The sequence below is a fragment of the Periplaneta americana genome, chromosome 4, assembly GCF_040183065.1.
Source record: "Periplaneta americana isolate PAMFEO1 chromosome 4, P.americana_PAMFEO1_priV1, whole genome shotgun sequence".
Classification (NCBI taxonomy): domain Eukaryota; kingdom Metazoa; phylum Arthropoda; class Insecta; order Blattodea; family Blattidae; genus Periplaneta; species Periplaneta americana.
Genome location: NC_091120.1, coordinates 129,889,434 through 129,910,269, shown reverse-complemented (window position 1 = coordinate 129,910,269; position 20,836 = coordinate 129,889,434).

Here is a 20,836-nt window from a genome sequence, read left to right as displayed (position 1 = left end):
AATGTACCGCATCATCTGATCGACAATGTACCATATGCATGCTTTCAATTTCAACCAACACCTAGTTACGCCGATACTAGAGGCCGGAAAATCAGACAAGACTCACGCCCGTACCTGCTTGCCGTCAGGCTTGGGTTCCGGTGACGCTACAAAGCAAGTTAACTTTTAGCCTGAACCCATTGAGCCCGGGTTTTATAGGTTCAGTTCAGGCGGGACCCAAGAAAGCCTCCCTGTTTGCTCGTATTATAAGGTAGAGTGACTTGCATTCACGGAAGCCAGTCTGCGCCGAAGAGTTTGTAATACTTACTAGATACACATACCCGTGAGTGGCAGGCAAGAAAAATGTCACAAATTGAATCGGCTAGTATTCGCCATTAAAGGGAATGTTTGCGGCGCGAAATTCGAAAACAGTACCACAATACATTGATGCAGCCTGGTGACAGACACTGTTTTAAACATATTTTACAAAGAATGAGTCGTGATGAAAGAAACATGAATGGCAGAGGAGCGCTATATTTATTAAAGTATTATAATGATTTATCTTTGGCGAATTTCTATAAAATAAATTAAATCACCCATATACACTTAGGATAAGTATGTGAAATATTGAATACTGGCAATGTCAGAATTAATTTTCAGTATTACTAGTATTGTTTTAAGGACATAATAATGGATATTTACTGTAATATTTAAAATGATCTATATTTCAGTCTTTTCATGCAAAGGAAGAGGAAGGTATATGGTGCTTAGAAAATATTTAGTGGTGAAATATGATATCATAAAAATTCTGGAAACTGATTAAAAATATAATGAGAATAAATTTTATCATAAAACAATCTATTCATTGTGTAGTTGATGACTACCAAGTTAGAGGTCAGTACAGACTTTTTAATACAATTAGTAGCGGTAATAGTAGGCCTAGGAGTAGTGGTAATAGTAGGCCTAGTAGTAGTGGTAATAATAGACCTAGTAGTAATGGTAATAGGAGGCCTAGTTTTGGTAGTAATAGTAAGCCTAGTAGTAGTGGTAATAGTAGGCCTAGTAGTAGTGGTAATAATAGACCTAGTAATAGTGGTAATAATAGCCCTAGTAGTAGTGGTAATAGTAGGCGTAGTAGTAGTAATAGTAGGAGTAGTAGTAGTGGTAATAGTAGGTGTAGTAGTAGTGGTAGTAGTAGTGGTAGTAGTAGGTCTAGTTTTTGTGGTAATAGTAGGTCTAGTTTTTGTGGCAATAGTAGACCTTATAGTAGTGGCAATAGTAGGCCTAGTATTAGTGGTAATAGTAGGCCTTGTAGTCGTGGTAATAGTAGGCCTAGTATTAGTGGTGGTAGTAGTAGGCCTAGTTTTTGTGGTAATAGTAGGCCTAGTAGTAGTGGTAATAGTAAGCCTAGTAGTAGTGGTAATAGTAGGCCTAGTTTTTGTGGTAATAGTAGGCCTAGTAGTAATGATAATAATAGGCCAAGTAGTAGTGGTAATAGTAGGCCTAGTATTAGTGGTAGTAGTAGGCCTAGTAGTAGTGGTGGTAATAGTAGGCCTAGTTTTTGTGATAATAGTAGGCCTAGTAGTAATGGTAATAATAGGCCTAGTAGTAGTCGTAATATTAGGCCTAGTAGTAGTCGTAATGGTAGGCTAGTTTGGTGGTATTAGTAGGCCTAGTAGTAGTTAGTAGTAGTGGTAATAATAGACCTAGTGGTAGTGATAATAGTAGGCCTAGTAGTAGTGGTCATAGTAGACCTAGTGGTAGTGGTAATAATAGACCTAGCCAGGCCATTAGCTATATTTTCACTAATTTCTTTGCATTTAATACAACCAAAAACTAGAAGTACATACTGTACAAAACGGAAATTACATGATTAATTTATTTATTGTGAAACAAAACAGTTTTAGACAGATGTAGTCTGAGGAATTTCTTATGCACTCTGCTATTATAATCCACTGTAATATAATGGCACCTAACCCTTACATACATTGTTGAAACCAACCTTATAAACCTGATTAATGTGTTTCTGGAAAAACTTTATCCAAGAAATATTCCGACATTCTGTAAACACATTCAAAGGATGAACTGCATTTGGAACATTCTTCCAAATATTAAGATATGCATGCTTTCCTGGGCATCCTACAATAGTAGCTATGTTCGAACAATTATTTGCGGCGCAGTATTTCACAATTTTCTTATTATTTCCCTTTAAGTGTACTTATATTTGTTCGTACTCCTCAATAAGCATGAACTGCTAGCACTCCCGGCGAAGCATCAACTCCCTTTAATGGCGGCCGAACAGCGGTTCAATTTTGTACGCGAAACTAGCGCCGTTGGTGTCTCTATTCTAGTTATATATTACAAACTCTTTGGTCTGCGCTGGTTAAGATGAAACAGTACTAGTTTGAAACCTAAGTAGTTCGTTGGTTATTTGGAAGAGAAGAGAAGAGAAGAGAAGAGAAGAGAAGAGAAGAGAAGAGAAGAGAAGAGAAGAGAAGAGAAGAGAAGAGAAGAGAAGAGAAGAGAAGAGAAGAGGAGAGAAGAGAAGAGAAGAGAAGAGAAGAGAAGAGAAGAGAAGAGAAGAGAAGAGAAGAGAAATAGTTGTGTTGTTATACTCCTGATCTAAACTAATAGGGTGCTGATAAATGTTAATAGAACAAAACAAGCGTTTACAGTTTAGTAATTAAAATATATTTACATAAATAGAACGAAAATAATAATTGTGTACTTCATTCGGTAAACAGATCGAATGAGTAATGAACAAAGTAAATAGAATGCAAATACTTTTCTTGCAACAGATGAACTGATAGCATGAATAATTCTGTAGTGCTCGAGAAAAGTGACACAAGTCAGTTTCCACAAACCTTTTTTGATAATTTATTGACAACTTACGGAACATCTGTTCTGACTTATGTCACTTTTCCCAAGCACTGCAGAATTAACAAATATATAAATAATGTTACAAAGAAACAACAATATAATAATAATAATAATAATAATAATAATAATAATAATAATAATAATAATAATAATAATACTTTATTGCTAGACCAAAGATACATATTGATTTTTTTATATATATATCAAACACTCTAGCACCTCCAAAAAGAATAAGTTACATACTCGTGCTCAGGGAGCATTTCACAAAATGTTAAGACATTTTATTAAATAACAGAGTAAAAAGTAAAAAAGAAGAAGAAAAAACACAGATATCACAATAATTGAACTTTAAAGTTTCTCTGTTAACAGCAATTGTTAATTGATGGTTTTTTTTTTAATAAGGAGCATTAGCAAATTTTATGTTTAGGAATTTAGCTATGATCATATTATAAAACCTTGGGCCGAAGTTGTTAATACCTTCCGAGAACACCTAAATTTCTCTGCTATATATTTTTGAGAAAAGATGACTAACACGAAGTGTGTTTATTGCTAAACAAACTGAAGCTGGCTCGTCTTTGGTTTTTAATGAACATTTTAATTTTTCCAATTTCTTATCTTATTGCGGGATGGCCCTATTTAAAAGAAGGATATAAATTAGCGTTTAATTTGTAAAACAACTACACAAAACCGTCACGATACTGTAATATCAGGATTTCTGTTATAACAATGTCTCCACGATATAAATACAAATTCAAATATTTATCTGCCAAATTCTTCTCACTATAATTCTGTTCATGGAGGGATTTAAAATGCCGGAACACACTAAACAAGGAGCAGAATACCTCCTTGTTGCACAACAAACACGATGCTTTGTTATTTCGAGGGACACAAAAGTACTTATATTCCCATTCGTCTTTGTAAATGTATCTTTTTATATTGCTGTGGGACATGATTCCACCACTGATACTCGCAGATTTGTTGTGACAGAGTGGTCGCGATTTGGACGGAAAAAGATATAGGAATGAGTAGTCTGCTAGCTAGCAATGAGAGGGGTTCAACTATTACTGAGGGGAAGGGAACACACTGTGCTACTTTTCCCCATCGCTGTTATAGATAATGTTATACCTCCAGGAAAAATTATACAACTGCATGAACTTCCGAGCCTTACTTATTACTTTGGTAAGAAATAATCTTTTTTTTTTTCGTAAAAATGGCTCTCGTTCTGTAACGTCATACCTAAAATAAAATAGCTTTTTTGATGTAATTGCTTTAGCAATTTTATTTTTGTACACCCTAGCAAATCAGACGGTAGATCAACGGACTACGAGATGATTAAAGAGCGAAAGGGAAGCGGAAGAAACGAAATTTTAAATTGGGGGGGGGGAGGCGGAAAGGACAGGACTCAAGTTACCTAAAATATTCTTTCCTTTACGATGATCGTGTTGATTCCAGTAAATTTTTCTACACATTTGCATGCAAACTGAGTGTTAATTTTTGCATACAAATCAAGAGTCCAATTACATCTGTCAAATAATAAAACTATAGCTATTATTTTGCTGAATGAAGTACAACTTACATCAACTTTGGAGAAATTGTTTATTTTATATTCATTATATTATGCTAAATCGCATATACTCATAAACGATTAAGCCAATGAAAACATGGACGACAATTCAATAAAAGCACTTCGTATTGCAGTACTATTATTCAGTAATGTTAAGCATTCGTCTGCGACGCTCAGGAATAAAATAATCCATTTTTCCCCATACCTTCCTACTGGGGACAAGAGAAAATGCTCCCCCATCACCTGCAGTAGAGTTTGGAAGGGACGAATATTTGAACTGCAAAAGAGGGGGAGATATATAGCAATTGGACTCAGAATGAGGTAGGTTGTGCGTGGGGGTAGGGTTTAACTTTACAGTGTGTATAATTTATTTATTAGTACTTTCTCTTTCGCAGTAGGCCTACAAAAACCGTGAACTAAATAATGCAGTGAAACAGAGAGAAAAGAGATCTGGTAACATGCGTTTCCACTGTATTGATTCACAACTCGACATTATCCCAACTGCAAGGGAGTAAGTCTCAATCTCGGAGGTTAGGGTTCAAATCCCGAAAAGGCCAAGTAGATTTATATTGAACAGATTTCTTACGGCTACCCTCGCTTTCTCTGTCATCAATCAATCAATGAATCCATTTTTCATTGATTATGATCCATAAAAATTAATGCAGGAACAAAATCATACTGTTATTTTCGTGTATCTGCAACAATTGCGTTTAGGGGGTTTTGAATCTAGATGAGTCATGTTGTTCATAAAAGAATAAAATCAGCAGTAAAAAAGGTCGAATTTATCAGTGACAGGTTATCATATTACAGTAGTACTTAAGGGTAGATGGTGCGATATCGTAGTTATAAATGCTCACGCCAGTACAAAAGAGAAAGATGACCATATAAAGAATAGCTTCTAGGAGGAAATGGAACATACGAGTACATTTGATCAGTTATCTAGATAACACATGAACATTTTTATTGGGGGATTTCAACGCTAAAGCAGGGCGGGAGGATAGTTTTAAACCAAGTATTGGAAAAGAGAGCCTACACGTAACTAGTAATGACAATGCAGCAAGGTTAGTCAACTTTGCAACATCAAAAAATTTAATTGTCAAAAGTACAACATTTCCCCATAAGGATATACATAAATTCAGATGGATTGACACACAACCAAATACATCACATCTTGATAGATAAACGGAGACATACTGGTATAGTAGATATTCGAACTTTCAGCGGAGCAGACTGTAATTCTGACCAGTACTTGATAATTGGAGAATTAAAAGAAAGACTATCAGTAGCCAAGCGAGTAGAGCAACAAGTTAATACAGTATTAGTAACTTAAATATTCTGAAATTAAAGGACGAGGAAACTAAGCAACATTATCAGGTCGAAATTTCGAATAGGTTTGCCACTTTAGGAAGTTCCGACGAAGTTGAGAAAGAGTTAGATGTGAACAGCGTGTGGGCAAATATCAGAGATAGTACCAAAATTGCAGCTGAGCAGAGCATAGGTTAGTATAAAACTGGTTTGATAAAGAGTGTTGCATGATAGTACAAAGAAGGAAACAGGCGAAATTGAAATTCTTACAGGATCCAGTTGAGGAGAAAGGAAAAACTGAATGAGATAGACACAAATAGTAAGAATAAAAACATTCGAGATTTATATAAGGGTATAAAGGAATTTAAGAACGAATATCAGGCAAGAGTAAACGTGATCAAGGATGAGAATGGTGACTTGCTTGCAGATTCTCATTAAATCCTGAACAGATAGAAAAACTATTTTGGGCAACTACTAAATCTACATAGGCTAAATATAAATGATCGGGACGAAATTCAAATACAAATTACTGAGCCATTTACACCCGAACCCACACTTTCAGTAGTCGAAATTGCAATAGAAAATACGAATAAGTACAAGTTTCCAGGTATCAATCAAATTCCAGCAGAATTAATACAAGATGGTGGAAGCGCATTATCTAGCAATATTTATAAACTTGTAGGCCTACTTGCTATTTGGGGAAAGGAAATTGTACGAGAACAATGGAAGGAGTTCATAATCGTACCTATCTTTAAGAAGGGGAACAAGACTGAGGTAACTTTCGAGGAATATCACTTTTGTTGACGTCGTACAAAATTTTGTCCAATATTCTTTTGAGAAGATTAACTTCGTAGATGAAATTATTGGGGATCATCAGTGCGGTTTTACGCGTAATAGGTCGACTATTGATCAGATTTTTTGTATTCGACAGATATTGGAGGAAAAATGGGAGTATAAGGGTACAGTACATCAGTCATTCATTGATTTCAAAAAGGCATACGACTCGGTTAAGAGAGAAGTATTATATGGTATTCTTATTGAATTTGGTATTTCCAAGAAACTAGTTCGATTTGCCCTTCGAAGAGGTGGAAAAATTCAAATATCTTGGAGCAATAGTAACTAATATAAATAACACTCGGGAGAAAATTAAACTCAGAATAAATATGGGAAATGCGTGTTATTATTCGGTTTAGAAGCTTTTGTCATCTAGTCTGCTGTCAAAAAATCTGAACGTTAGAATTTATAAAACAGTTATATTACTGATTATTCTGTATGGTTGTGAAACTTGGACTCTCACTTTGAGAAAGGAGCAGAGATTAAGGGAGCTTGAGAATAAGGTTCTTAGGAAAATATTTGGGGCTAAGAAGGATGAAGTTACTGGAGAATGGACAAATGTTTATATGACAATTTTTACTCAGAATGTTTTCGGAAATAAGCCCCGTAATGGACGGTAAATCCTCGTGAATCAACCTGTATGTCAGCCCTGGACATAAGAGGGGAAGTAAAAGGGATGGAGAAATCCGCGCCCATGTCCTTTTCGCTTACACCGCCATATAAACAAACGCAGAGTAATGCTCTGTGCATCATGTGGTGAATTTTAGGCGACCAGCGACAGCCGAAAGTTCGTAACAGCTTGATACTATTGGCACCAAAACATAACTGTCTCAGCCGGGGAAGATGGAGTACGGAGTTAAGGGGTGGTCAACAGTAACTCAATCGAGTTGATAACGCCTAGACCTGGTAAATGTAGTTACATACATGGCTTCCACAAAGCTGGCGAAAGATTGAATCTTTCTGTATTATAATACAAAGCATTTTATATTGTCGCCAGCACTGCAGAAAAATTCTTCTTCCCTCTCTAAACTAAATCTCTCTTTCTCTCTAAGTTTTAAGGCTCTGTTATAGAGATACTCCTGATGTGCTTCATTGCGTTCGTGTTCTAGGGATAGTAGACAAGGGATGATGCATATCCGAGCTGTATGGGGATGCAGAAGGGTTGAGTGGAAAATACATTGCAGGTTGCATAGTGACTACAGAGTGAATGAAAAGGAAATTTATATGCATGTGCTACTTGAAAGGAAGTATGTGTATTAGTGAGGTGTAATTGGGTAGAATAGCGATCAAACATCCATAAACGACACAACATAATGCTACTCGTGCTTACACGGTAATTGGTATAGCATGACAATACACATACAGTACACTTATTCACCCTAAAAACCATCGGATCTTATTCATTCATATTCAGCACGGCTGTCGACTCACAACTGCATTACACATTACACGTAAATCATTCTGTGCGATAACTTCATCACACTGCCATCCACGTAGTGCTGTGACCCCATACTTGTATTATGGATGTGCAGTAATCATACATCACACTGGCTTCTACTGATGCATGACGTACGACATTTCGTGATACCATCGATTGGCTTTGGAATGTGAAATATAGCTATTACAATGAATATTACATTAAATATGGATTTGTGTTGAATATGTATGATCCACCTCTTCTCCTCTATTTTGCGATCAAACTCAATCGAACAACTCTATGAAACCATTCCAACTTCACGGACACTCGGTAAACAAACATGGTCAGTATAAAGAGAAGCCAGTGGAATGTTCGAAAGTAATAGATTATTTTACACAACCGACAAAGATGACATTGGAGACATCGTACGAGTTGTTGCTTGTTCCAAAAAGTGAATCACTGTCTGACGCAGTTTGAATCTCTTATTGTTCTTGGCGATTAGATTGCGGCAGATAAAATGTTAGAAACAATTCCGCTACAAGTAATAAAATCAATTTCGAATTTTGAAACAAGTGTGGGATGCAGTTCGAATTTTGGTCACCGCTGGTCTACGTGCTCAGACTTATTAGAAAAGTAGATACTATATTCTATAAGTTTAAAATAATCAGAGGTTTGTGATCTAGTGAAACGCTAAACAATAAGCGAACGTATATCCTATCCCTTTCATTGTTTCGTAATACTTAAATATTTGCACTAAATTCTGTAAAAACTTATTGTGTTTGTCTTGTCCTGGAAATATTTAAAGAAATCAAAAATGTTTTTTTTAATAATATTTATTATTTTGATAACCTTAACTGTGAATTCTCTAGGACTTCATACCTGTTCTTGCTGCTGTGTAGGCATGGGTTACGCATTGCTAGTGCCTGCGACATCCTGCAAGTTAAATGCGCCGCGACATACATGCGACTGATAACGGAGGCGAGCAAGGCTTTTCCTGGACCAGAACAAATGGTCTCAATTCTCTACGAGTGTGGTGAAAACGGATTAATTTGTCTGCCCATCGCGTTTAGCTGGGGCAATGTTGCGTTGGGAGCGGCGCACGGGGTCTCGTACATCACCTGGAGAAACTTTTCACGTGGAAACCGCGACGCGATGCAAGAAGGACTCATATCCATAACATACTGTACCTGTAGTATATAGACTACTGTAAACTATTTCAAAGCGATTGGCGAGAGTGTAGTAACTTCATTATCTATGTATGATTGAGAATCCCAGATTCTTTCTCTATCAGAGTATTTATTGTAATGAATTAGCACTAGAAATTGTGAAAATTAGACAAATAAAATGCAGGATAATTGAGGACTTAGATACAATAACAGCGTAAGTAGATTTAAGTTATTTTGAGAAATTGAGAGACAAATTTGAATACCTGAACAATAAAAACTAGTGTGACGTTAAATGTTACACAGGTGTTTGTTAACAATGAGATAAGGCATTTCTAAAGTTTATACTTGAATATCTTGCATGATTTCAAGGATATAAATAATTACATTTTCTTAACACACGCTGTTATTGTATATAATGCACAAATATTATTTAAATACAAGTTTTGACTAATTCATCAGATGAACATGAATGCACTGTGATTGGAAAACAGGGTTGGATAATACTTTGAATTAATTAAGATGATTATGATTCATTTTAACGGTTTTATTTCCCTCATCACTTTTATGCACTGTTCTCGCACATGTCTGACTAGTAGGCGCCTATTCACGCTGTAGCCGAGGTATCACTTTTGTTTCGTGCAATAAGAGCGTAGCACATGACAACCATTTCTGTACGGAATTAAGAAGAGAGTTAAGGATTTTGGAAACGATGCTTATACAATAACAGCGTGAGTAGACGTACGCTGTTATTGTATCCAGGCCCTCAATTAATATAGGCCTAGTAATTACACTTATTAAATAACAAAAATATAATGATAATAAAACTTAACAGATTAGATTAAAGGACATGTATTTTCTAACACTTTTAAACGTTTTGCATCCAATAAGTTTGTCACACTTTCAAAATGAAACAAATTGTATAAACAAAAGAGGTTTATTTTATTATTATTATTATTATTATTATTATTATTATTATTATTATTATTATTTTGAAGCACACTTAATGTTATTATGTATGGAAGAGAACGTCAGTTAAAGGGGCACCGCAGCTTCGTAGGGTTCAATTTTCAAAGATAGACAAACTTAAAGCAGGCTCAATTTCACGTTGGGTTCAATTTTCAAAGATAGACAAACTCAATTTCACGAATAAGGCGCGTGATATTGTTTCTTAGGTCACTGACTGTTTCTGGCTTGTTGGCATAGGCCCGTTATTTAACATAATCCCATAAGAAGTAATCAAGCGTCGTTAAATTACATGATCTCAGATGCCAGTCAGTTCACAAAGTGAAGTCGTAGAGAACGGTTGTGTAGTAAGCAGCATATACAAGTAGGTTAGCGTGTGAAGAAGGTATGGGCGACGACCTAAATTCTTACAGTTCGTGAATCGGGAGCTGCAATGCAGGGCAGTGTTGCAAATGTTCAAAAGGTGAAAATGCAATAGTGTCTGATAGAATCTACACATTTATGGCCGCTGCTGTTTTATATCAATTCTATTGATTATTGGAAATGTGGAGTTAAACCCCGGTCCTGGAGATACAGAAGGAAGAGTCTACAGTGATGAAGTGTTTCAAAGAGAATGGATGAACTACATGAAAGAAACGAGAGAAGACAGACAAAAGGCAAGTGTTCTACTAAACAAAGTAGCAAATGATATAGATACATTAATAAACAGATACACTGAAGTGGAAAGGAAGTTAAAGGAGGTTATCCAAGAACAGGTGGTGTTAAAATCGATATTTAAAAAATGGGAAAATAATAATAGAATTAATAACATTATAATTTATGGTGTTGAAGAGTGCAATCATGAAAAAGGAATTGATACTGGTTTCGTAGTGTTAGAATTATTAACTAATTATTTCAGTCTAAACTTGGACATAAGTGCGATAAATAATGCGTATAGAGTCGGTAACGGAAAACAAAAGACCAATTATTGTGAAATTGAACAATTACTTTATCAAAGAGCACATCATTGCCAATACGCGTCAACTCAAAGGCACAAATATCTACATAGAAAATGATTTTGCAAAAGAAATTAGAGAGAAACGAAAGAAATTAATTCCAATATTAAGGACTTAGGGCAACTTTAGTAAAAGATAAAATGAAGATAAACGGAAACATAGTTAACGTAGAGTCCTTAAATAATCAAAACATTGAGGATTTATTCAGTTACTGCAACAAGAACAGAAATAAGGAAATTGAGACTTGTGGAAATAGAGCATCATCTCCACCACACGTAAACAGAAGAAATGCATCACGAAACAGGAGGTCTAGAAGCGTAGAGAGGACTGATACGAAAAGTAACTCATCAAGTGGGCAGAAGCAATCAGAAATAACAAATAGAAGAATTGATGAGCTTACAGGAGTGAAGGATATAAGAGCATACCTAAGTAAACTAGAGAACACTGTTTTCACAGATCCCTTTGGAAGAAGGAAGAGTGAAGAAGGAAAACCTAGTATGGAAGATGATTCTGGAACCAGTGAAGATGCTGTTCGGGGAGCTGTGGCACAGACTGAGAGAATGACCAGTGAGGGTAGTCCGAGGCGCGCGAGTGAAAATACAACAAGCAGAAGCGATTGTGAGTCAACCGGCAAGGTCAGCGCAAGTGAAGATCAGTTAATAAGAATGCCACAGGCCGTTGGTAGTCCGGGATGCTCGAGAGGAAGTGCTACAATATGGAGGAGCTGTGCGATACCGACCGATGAAGTAGAAGCAGGTGACGAAAAGTTAATAAGAGGTAAAATGACAAATAGAAACTGTAACAGAAATAAAGTAAATTCGAACAAGGATATAGATACTGAACGATACTACCTACTAAGAGATAGGCATCAACAAAGATTACATTTTCCTAAAATTAGAAAAACTAATTATTAACTAAATAAGATACGTAGACAGGTTTTGAAAATAGGATAGAATAACATCAAGGTTTTAAAATAATAAACAAAAATTGAAAATAGAGAATTAATGAAGTTATTAATTTATTCCGATAGCTATATTAATTAGTAAAGGTTCAGAAGATAATTTGACTTTATAAATGGGTTAGGTACTATATTTTAAATTCAATAAGAAAGCATTTATAATAAATTTATTATTCATCATAATAGCAATGAATCGAAAATGAGTGCATGCGATACAATGATGAAACTAAATTGAGGTTGATTATGTAAGCAACTTAAGTTTGTGTTTAAATATGTATGCGGTAGTCTTCATAGAAGTTACGCAAACGATTCTGCTGACAAGAAAATATTGAAAGAGTAAAGATTAACCTACATATGGAATGTACCGATTCAGCTCATGACTTACAGTATGTCGACATCTGCTCACCTATTTGAAATAATAAATTATTACGTAAAATAAGACCTAAAAATTAAACATAAATACTGGATAAATAGAGCAACAGGAAAGATTGATTTACACTTGTTTATTGTAGAGTTAAAATAATAAAAAAAAAGTATTAAAAATATTTATGGTAGTAAATTGTGAAAAGGAGCAGATAAATAAGGTTTAAAGTCTTAAAATGGTTATTACGATTGGTTTAAACATGCACTAAACCAGACGTAAGTGCAAGTTTGAACCAATAAATTATTGAGATTTGCGATAAATTAATTAGTTTAGGAAATTGTATATTTATTATGTATAACTACTTTTGTATATAGATCTTTCTGTTAAATTATTAACTTTTGTGAACTAATGTCAATAAATCTATCACTATCAATAGGTGCCAGTTAACATCACGATCACGCGAAATGATGAAGCCTCTGAACATTTCTCTCAAAATATCGATTGTTTCGTGAGCAGTATGTCACGTGGTGCCATCTTGCTGAAACCAAACGTTTATGAGCTCCATACCTTCCAATTGAGGCCAAAAAATCCGTTCATAGCCCGGTATCATTTTCGATTGACGATCAGAGCAGGGACGATTACTCACTTCACGTAACGCACGGAATGCTTGGCGAACGGATGACCCATTTTGATAATAAGCTTTAACGATTTCTACGCGTTCCATGATTATTTGTCAACAACTGTAACCATAGGAAAATATGACTGCTATAGCTTCATAAACACGGCAGCTGTTACTCCGATATTTTAAAAGTAGGCTAGGACACACTTAATGGAAGACACGTTATATACAGGATGAACTGCAAGTAATATCATTAATTTAAGGACGATATTCTTTGAGGTACTTCAAACAAAAAAAGTTTAATACATTGTTGCTCTTTATTGTTTTCTTTTCGAAATAAACATTGTTTTATATAAAATATTTCATAGCGTGTTCTGGAAAAGTTATTGATTTGATTCCCAATATGCTGAGTGAATTTAAGAGAGCAGTGTATTATGATAAAAATTTATTGAAAGAATTTTAGTTTTTACCATTAAGTGTGCAGAAACTTGATCAGAACACATGATACATTCCTTTGCAAAACGAAAAGTTACAACTCCTATAGTTATCTAGCGACTGAGTGAGATGAAAAGAATATAGGACAAAATTTTGTACGACGTCAACAAAAGTGATATTCCTTGAAAGTCACAACAATTAGTATTGGCCCCCTTCTTAAAAACAGGTACAATTATGGACTCTTTTCATTGTTCTGGTGCAATTTCCTTTTGCCAAATAGCAAGTAGAAGTTTATAAATTTCGCTAGATAATGCGTTTCCATTGTCTTTATTAATTCTAATAATAATAATAATAATAATAATAATAATAATAATAATAATAATAATTTTAAATATATTATGCAACCAAGCTCGGAATAGGATCGGTGAGTTTGGGAACTACGACCGCCATACACTTGCAATCCGGCCGTCAGCCCTCTCTCGCTACAGTAGCGCCGCCAGTCCATTCTATTCCGAGCTTGGTTGAATAGGGTAATATATTATAGTCCTTTTTTATTTTGTATACCATTACAATGCAGTTTGGGCTTACGAAGGAAAAAAATATATTTTGGGGATACGCTAGCAAAAAAGATTTACTAGGCCTACCACTACTTCAGATAAAAGATGGGGAAGAGGAGCTCACAGCGCACACTTGCACTTCCTGGCTCTCATGCAGTTCGCTAGCCTACCTACTAGAGATGAACTATGATCGAGAAAAGGAGACTAACAACACCCGTAAAGCCGAAAACCCGCACGACAGTATTGTATTACGTCGCATCCTTGACGTAAAGACTGGTTGCGAGTCTTCCAAGACTCGATATTGTGATCAAGTCCCGATGTCTCGAAGTCAGCAGTTGTTTATACCTGACCGAACTATTATGTACTTTGGCAACTGTTATATGTATGAACAATCAAGTAGCCTATCTGAAACACATTCTCTACCTTTCAGTCTATAATAGTCCGTTCCCAGTCTTTATTTTATTACTAGGCCCTTATTAATAGGCTAGGAATGTTCTTTTCATATGTTTAAGATCAAGTGTGCAATCTAAAGTAAAAATATTAATGTCATGTTTTATGTTTTTTAGAAATGCAAATTTATTTGAGAATTGTTTTTTTTTTTATTTATATAACCATAGGTAATATCATATAATCGAACCAGAACATTTTTATAACTAAGATACTGTTCTGTTTTGTCTTTTTGTCTCATTTAAACATTTAGTTCTTTACTTCAGTGATGTATGTCAGGTCTGCACAAGGTTTGCGCTCTCCGAGCCGGCTCACAACTCATGAGCGGAATGCAGATATTAGTTGCGCTCTGTATAGGGTGGACTGGAAGAAGGGGTGATCTCCTACAAAATATACACAAAAGGAAGTACTATTACGAGGTTCATGAAATAAATTCCCGTTCAGTGTTTGCAAAACTATCTTGGACTATTATGACTTAATACAGAACTATTTATTTTACAGAAATAATAGAAATTTTATAGCTACTTAAATATACAATATCATTTTGTCAGTACATGAAAACGAGGTTTTATGCTGTTGACAGCTGAAAGGAACAGTATCCTACTGATCATAATGAAACATCAGTTACACATGTTCGATGCCTGCCTTTAATAATGTTGATTATAGAAAACAATTGCTCACAAATATAAATGTTGAGCCAAACATAGCAATCATTTTCACAGCCAGCCTGTGTAGTCGTGTATATTATTGCTAATGTTTTTAGTCTTGTAAAACTCAACCAGGCTAGTATTATTAAAACGATCTTTAGCCCTTAGGCCACATTGAGGATCAATAAGTCCGAGCTGTAAATCGTTAAATGTTATGTTTTATTTAACGACGCTCGCAACTGCCGAGGTTATATGAGCACACTTAAATGCAATCGACCTGGCCCGGAATCGAACCCGCAATCTCGGGCATAGAAGACCAGCGCTATACCAACTGCGCCAACTGGTGTTGAAGGAATTTATTATGATAACTTTAAACTTCTTTCCAATTAAGACAAGATTTTTAGTAGGTTATTTTACGACGCTTTAGCAACAGCTTATGTTATTTAGCGTCTGAATGAGAAGGTGATAATGCCGGTGAAATGAGTCCGGGGTCCACACCGAAAGTTACTCAGCGTTTGCTCATACTGGGTTGAGGGAAAACTCCGGAAAAACCTCAACCAGGTAACTTGCCCCGACCGGGAATCGAACCCGGGCCACCTGGTTTCGCGGCTAGACGCGCTAACCGTTACTCCACAGGTGTGGACCTTAAGATAAGATCTTGGAACCTAAAATTAAATTCATTTTGAATTTTAATTAATATTTGCACATAATCGTTTAACATGGCTTCATCACGAGCAGTTTCTATCGTTCGAAAGTAAACCATGTTACCTTCCCGAAACTGACTTACGAAAAGTGTAAGTTTCCGACTGAAATCCCGTAATTTATTCAACATATCAACACTCAGCTGGCCTTTTCCCTGATATTTAAATTGTTGAAGATTAATATATTTAGTATCTTTATGTCTGGACTCGTAATGACACATTATGTTATGTTTCTTTCTACCTTTCAAAATGTTGTGGCAGATAAAGCACTGAGTATTTACTCCAGCAGCTATGGAAAAATAAGCATTTTTCCCATGCAACATTGAAAGAATTTGCCAGATCGCCAATTTTCCGTCTTTTAGATTCCTCCATACTGTACTGTAGCAGTAGGTAAGGAACGTGAAACAGTCTATGTCAATCTGACGTATCTTACTCTCCGATTCGGCTAGCGGTAAACACAGCTCTCCCGCTCCGAAGGAGAGCGCCCGCTCGTTGAGCGCTGTTTGTGCAAGTATGATGTATGTTATTCAAAGTTACGAAATTCGAGAATGACGAGCGAGACTCGAAGCGCAGCGAGAATGACGAAGCGAAACTCGAAAGACAAATGTAGCGAACACAGCGAGCGAGAGCGGCAGTTAGTTTTGTTCATCTCTGCAACCTACTCTGCCAATTAATCTGCTGTCCGGTGAAGAGTACTGGATATTTTCCCACCATTCTTATTCATGATTTTGGTACCAACGAATTATCCGAGGAGGCCTGAGAAAATGAAAAATGATTTGTACCATTTCCCTGCCCTCAATTCTGTTGTCGATAAGGAGACAGAACACATTGACTGACGTATAAGAATATTGTGACGGGTCTACTAAATGAGTTCACTGTTAAGTTCCAAGATCTGAAACAAATGTATGAAGAAAATAGCCTTTTCACAATCCCTTCTCATAAACATTGCTGATGCTCCACATATACTGCAACGTGAACTTCTGATATTTGCAAAATAGCACACGAGCAAACGTCAAGAGTGCTGGGCCTGCAATTTATTGTATCGTGCATTGCAAGAAAATGATTACCAACAAATTCGTTGTTTTTTAGGACGCATTGTGGCTCTCGTCTGTTCGACTCATCATTCCGAACAGTTTTTCAGCAGACTAAACAGCTGGAAAAATAATATTGGAAACCACATCATTGATGAACAATTACTATGTGTATTAACTTACGTTTAATCTGCTGTAAAATGGAACCTGAGTTCGACGCCAATGTAAACAAAAGAAGTGTCAACTTTCAGTAGGCACGTCGATGTAGCTAAATTAAGAAAAAAAAAAGCAATTCGAAATAAATATTTAGCTAGCTTACTTAATTGCTGCGTAGTTTTTAAGGTAAATACCCTTTTCCTGTGATAATAACTTTAAGGCCGGTATTCATAGTCAGTGACTTATTTGTTCAATAATTATGACTTTGTTAAGTTATACTTATTGGAAAATCTTAACTTATATGATTATGGTATTCATAGTCGGCTAATAAGTCGTACTTTGTTAAGTTTCATTCAATAAGTGTAACTTATGTGTATACAAATAAGTCGAACTTATTGGTATGAGAAATTGCAAGGCCATTGTCACAACAATGTGAATCAGACGGTCGTTCTTCTTTTGTCTCGAATTTCGTTTTTCTTTTGTCTCCAATTTCGTTTCTCTTTTGTCTCCAAATTTGTACATTATACATAGCGTCTGTAGGATAAAGTGAAAATGGAAAGAAAGAGAAAAAGTAAACATTTTACTTCTATAGAAAAGGAAGTATTAAAAGAAATTATCCTTAAATATTCCACAATCCTAGAGAATAAGAAGACAGATGCAGTGTCTTCAAGACAAACATACGAATGTTGGGTGAAGATTACTGAGGAATTTAATTCGTCCATAAATATAGTCGAACATGTAAGTACACCTTCCTACAATATTTTCTTTGAATAAAGTATATTATTATTAATTAATTAATTATGAAGTTATTTTATGCGGAGTTGGGAATTTTATTGTAATTTCGTTATAATGATTCTAGACAAATGAAAAACAACTTAGGAAACTATGGGCGAATATAAAATGCCATCAGCGTAATGTTTTGACAAAAGAACGTCAGGCAGCGATGGCTACAGGGGGTGGTCCACCAGTAATTGTGGAGGACATTGATCCAACTGTGGCCCAAATATCACCGCATATAATGGTACACATTCCGGGAGCTATTGACTCCGATATGCTGGAGAGTGAACTAGAAGGTAAGCAGTGAATATCTATTTAACATTTAATTTGCCTCTTAGCCTATTCATCTTGGATGAAATTATGGAAGATAGTTAAGCAGCAAAAAGCGGTTGGGCTATAATTAAAAAAATGTCGTGGCGTAAATATGTATCTTTAGAATGGAACTAGTTATTATTTATAATAAAAATATTATTATTCAATTATATTTACTTGAATTGAACCAGTAACAGATAACTAGGCCACTGGCATAGCTCAGTCAGCTTGCCTTCTGATCCGGAGTTGCGCTGCTACGTGGGTTCGAATCCCTCTTGGACTGACTACGTGATTGGGTTTTTCCAAGGTTTTCCCCAACTTTGAGGCAAATGTAAAAAATCTATGGCGAATCCTCGGTTCATCTTGCAAAATACCATCTCGCTATCACCAATCCCATCGACGTTAAATAACCTAGTATTTGATACAGCGTCTTTAAATAACCAACTGAAAAAAACAGGTAACTAGATCCAACAAGTGATAGAATGAAGAAGAATATTGTACAGAACATAATGAGTGAGTTGACATGTTGTTTACATTACAGTTATGTTCGCAGAGGAAGTACAACTTGCAACAAAGCCTTCCGAGGACGTATCTCCTACCACTGCTGGTCCAGCCAACTCGGTTGAAACTGAAACTGAAACAGCAGAGATGGCAACTCCAACAGCATCAATAGAAGCAGCAGCACCAAGGGTTCAAACAAGAAAGCACAGAAATGTAGTTTTCAAGGATCAAAGCGCTGCATTATTACAGTTAAAAATAAAGAAGACAAAATTAGAACTGGAAACTGCAGAAATTATTTTGCGTGTGGCCAAGAAGAAAGAACAGCTGATAGATATTGAGCTAGCAAAAGCTCAAAAGTTGACATAGCTAGGCATAATGTGCAAGCGATTTGATTAGTAATAATAATAATAATAATAAAACGTGCTATCATTTTAAAAATCATAACGTAAATATGTATCTTTAAAATTGAAGATAGTTATTGTTTATTAATAAATAAAACTGTCCAATCATATTTATATGAAGTCATCCGGTAACAATTAACTAGATCCTTTATCTTTATTATTATTATTATTATTATTATTATTATTATTATTATTATTCACAACAGCAAAATCACTTTTTAATTTAACATTCCTTGTTTATTATTTAACGTTACTTCTATAACCTATTAATTGTTTTATGTCAAAGTACACAATTACAATTCGTAACAACCAGTGGCGTGGTGTGGGTATTGCATGGGTATTACCGTCCCTTCTTTCGTGTTCAAGAGAAGAGGTTTTTCTATTAACATTAGGGATAGTCCAGATAGTCTATTCTGCCCTTGAGTATTCCGCTGGTAGGTCCATAGTTTTGCATCAAGATCTGAAGAGTTTTTTCCATAAACATTTCTGCGAAGTTTGCATACCTCTCAGAATTAAAAACACTAGAAATTCCAGTTTGTCGATGCACACAATCTTGTACAACCATATAGGCAAGGGTAGTATGTGTACCACATTCAAATGTCGATCATATCCACAAGATGCTTTTGATTTTAAATTATCCGTAACAGGTGTGGGCTTATCTTTATTTACAATTATTACTTTTTTTCACGAAAGAGCGTGAACCGAAAGGCTGTTTTAAAAGATTCTTGACTGCACAATTACACTCACAAGTAGGCCTACTGGAAGAAGATCCCGACGCTGATTTTTTTTATAATGGTAATACATTGACACCAACTCACCGCAATCTGACAATGTAATGTAAAACAGAATGCTAACAGGGTCACTGAATATGTGCTGCATTAATTAGATTCCCTGGTCTGTGGTGCGCTTGCGCATTTACCGTCAAGCTGAGTGGTAACAGGGCCCCAGTATGCGTTACATGATCTCTGCTCTGCTTGCTTTTAAAGGGCGACAAGAGACTATAAAATAGCATTTCCATTTCAGTTTAGTGCATGACATATTGTGACGCCCCGTAATTGATAACGAAAGGCGGGACAGAGAGGTAGGACACCTTACACTTTAAGATTGACCTGAAATACGCTAACATAGTATGAATACAATGATACATTACATTATCTAGAGTAAACCGTACTTCCCAAGAGCCGATCTGCACTCTACCACAGATTCAAGCCAAATGACTTTATCCCCACTCCAATATGACCGGCAGAAGCACTTGGTTTCTGCGCATTTCGAAATGTTTGTTGCCGAGCTAGCAGCACTGTCTGCAGGGGTCAATGCCCTCCATCGAGTTGCTTTTTGCACTGTCCCTTGCCGTTAACAATGTTCGGCATTGATGTCGCAATGTCGCACACAGTCTACTGAACAACGGCCAGCGAAAGTAGTGTCCTTTTGTATTATATTCAAATAATGTTAATGAATTATTAGAAGTAGTAAAAACTTCAATAAATCCATTTTGTTTAGTGGTGGTAACACTGGTCACATGTATGTATGTGTATTTATTCACACTGCAATGGGTATATACCCGGTGGCAGTGGTAACTAATTACACTCAATAATGACAATAATAAACTTATTAATTAAAAATACAATTAATACTAATACTAATAATTAATACTACTACTACTACTACTACTACTACTACTACTACTACTACTACTAATAATAATAATAATAATAATAATAATAACAACAACAGAAGTACGCCACGCCTCTGGAATTACGTAGGCAATTATTGAACAATTTTGTTATTTATAAACTCCTTTAGATTGGAATTTCTGAGATTGTAGTA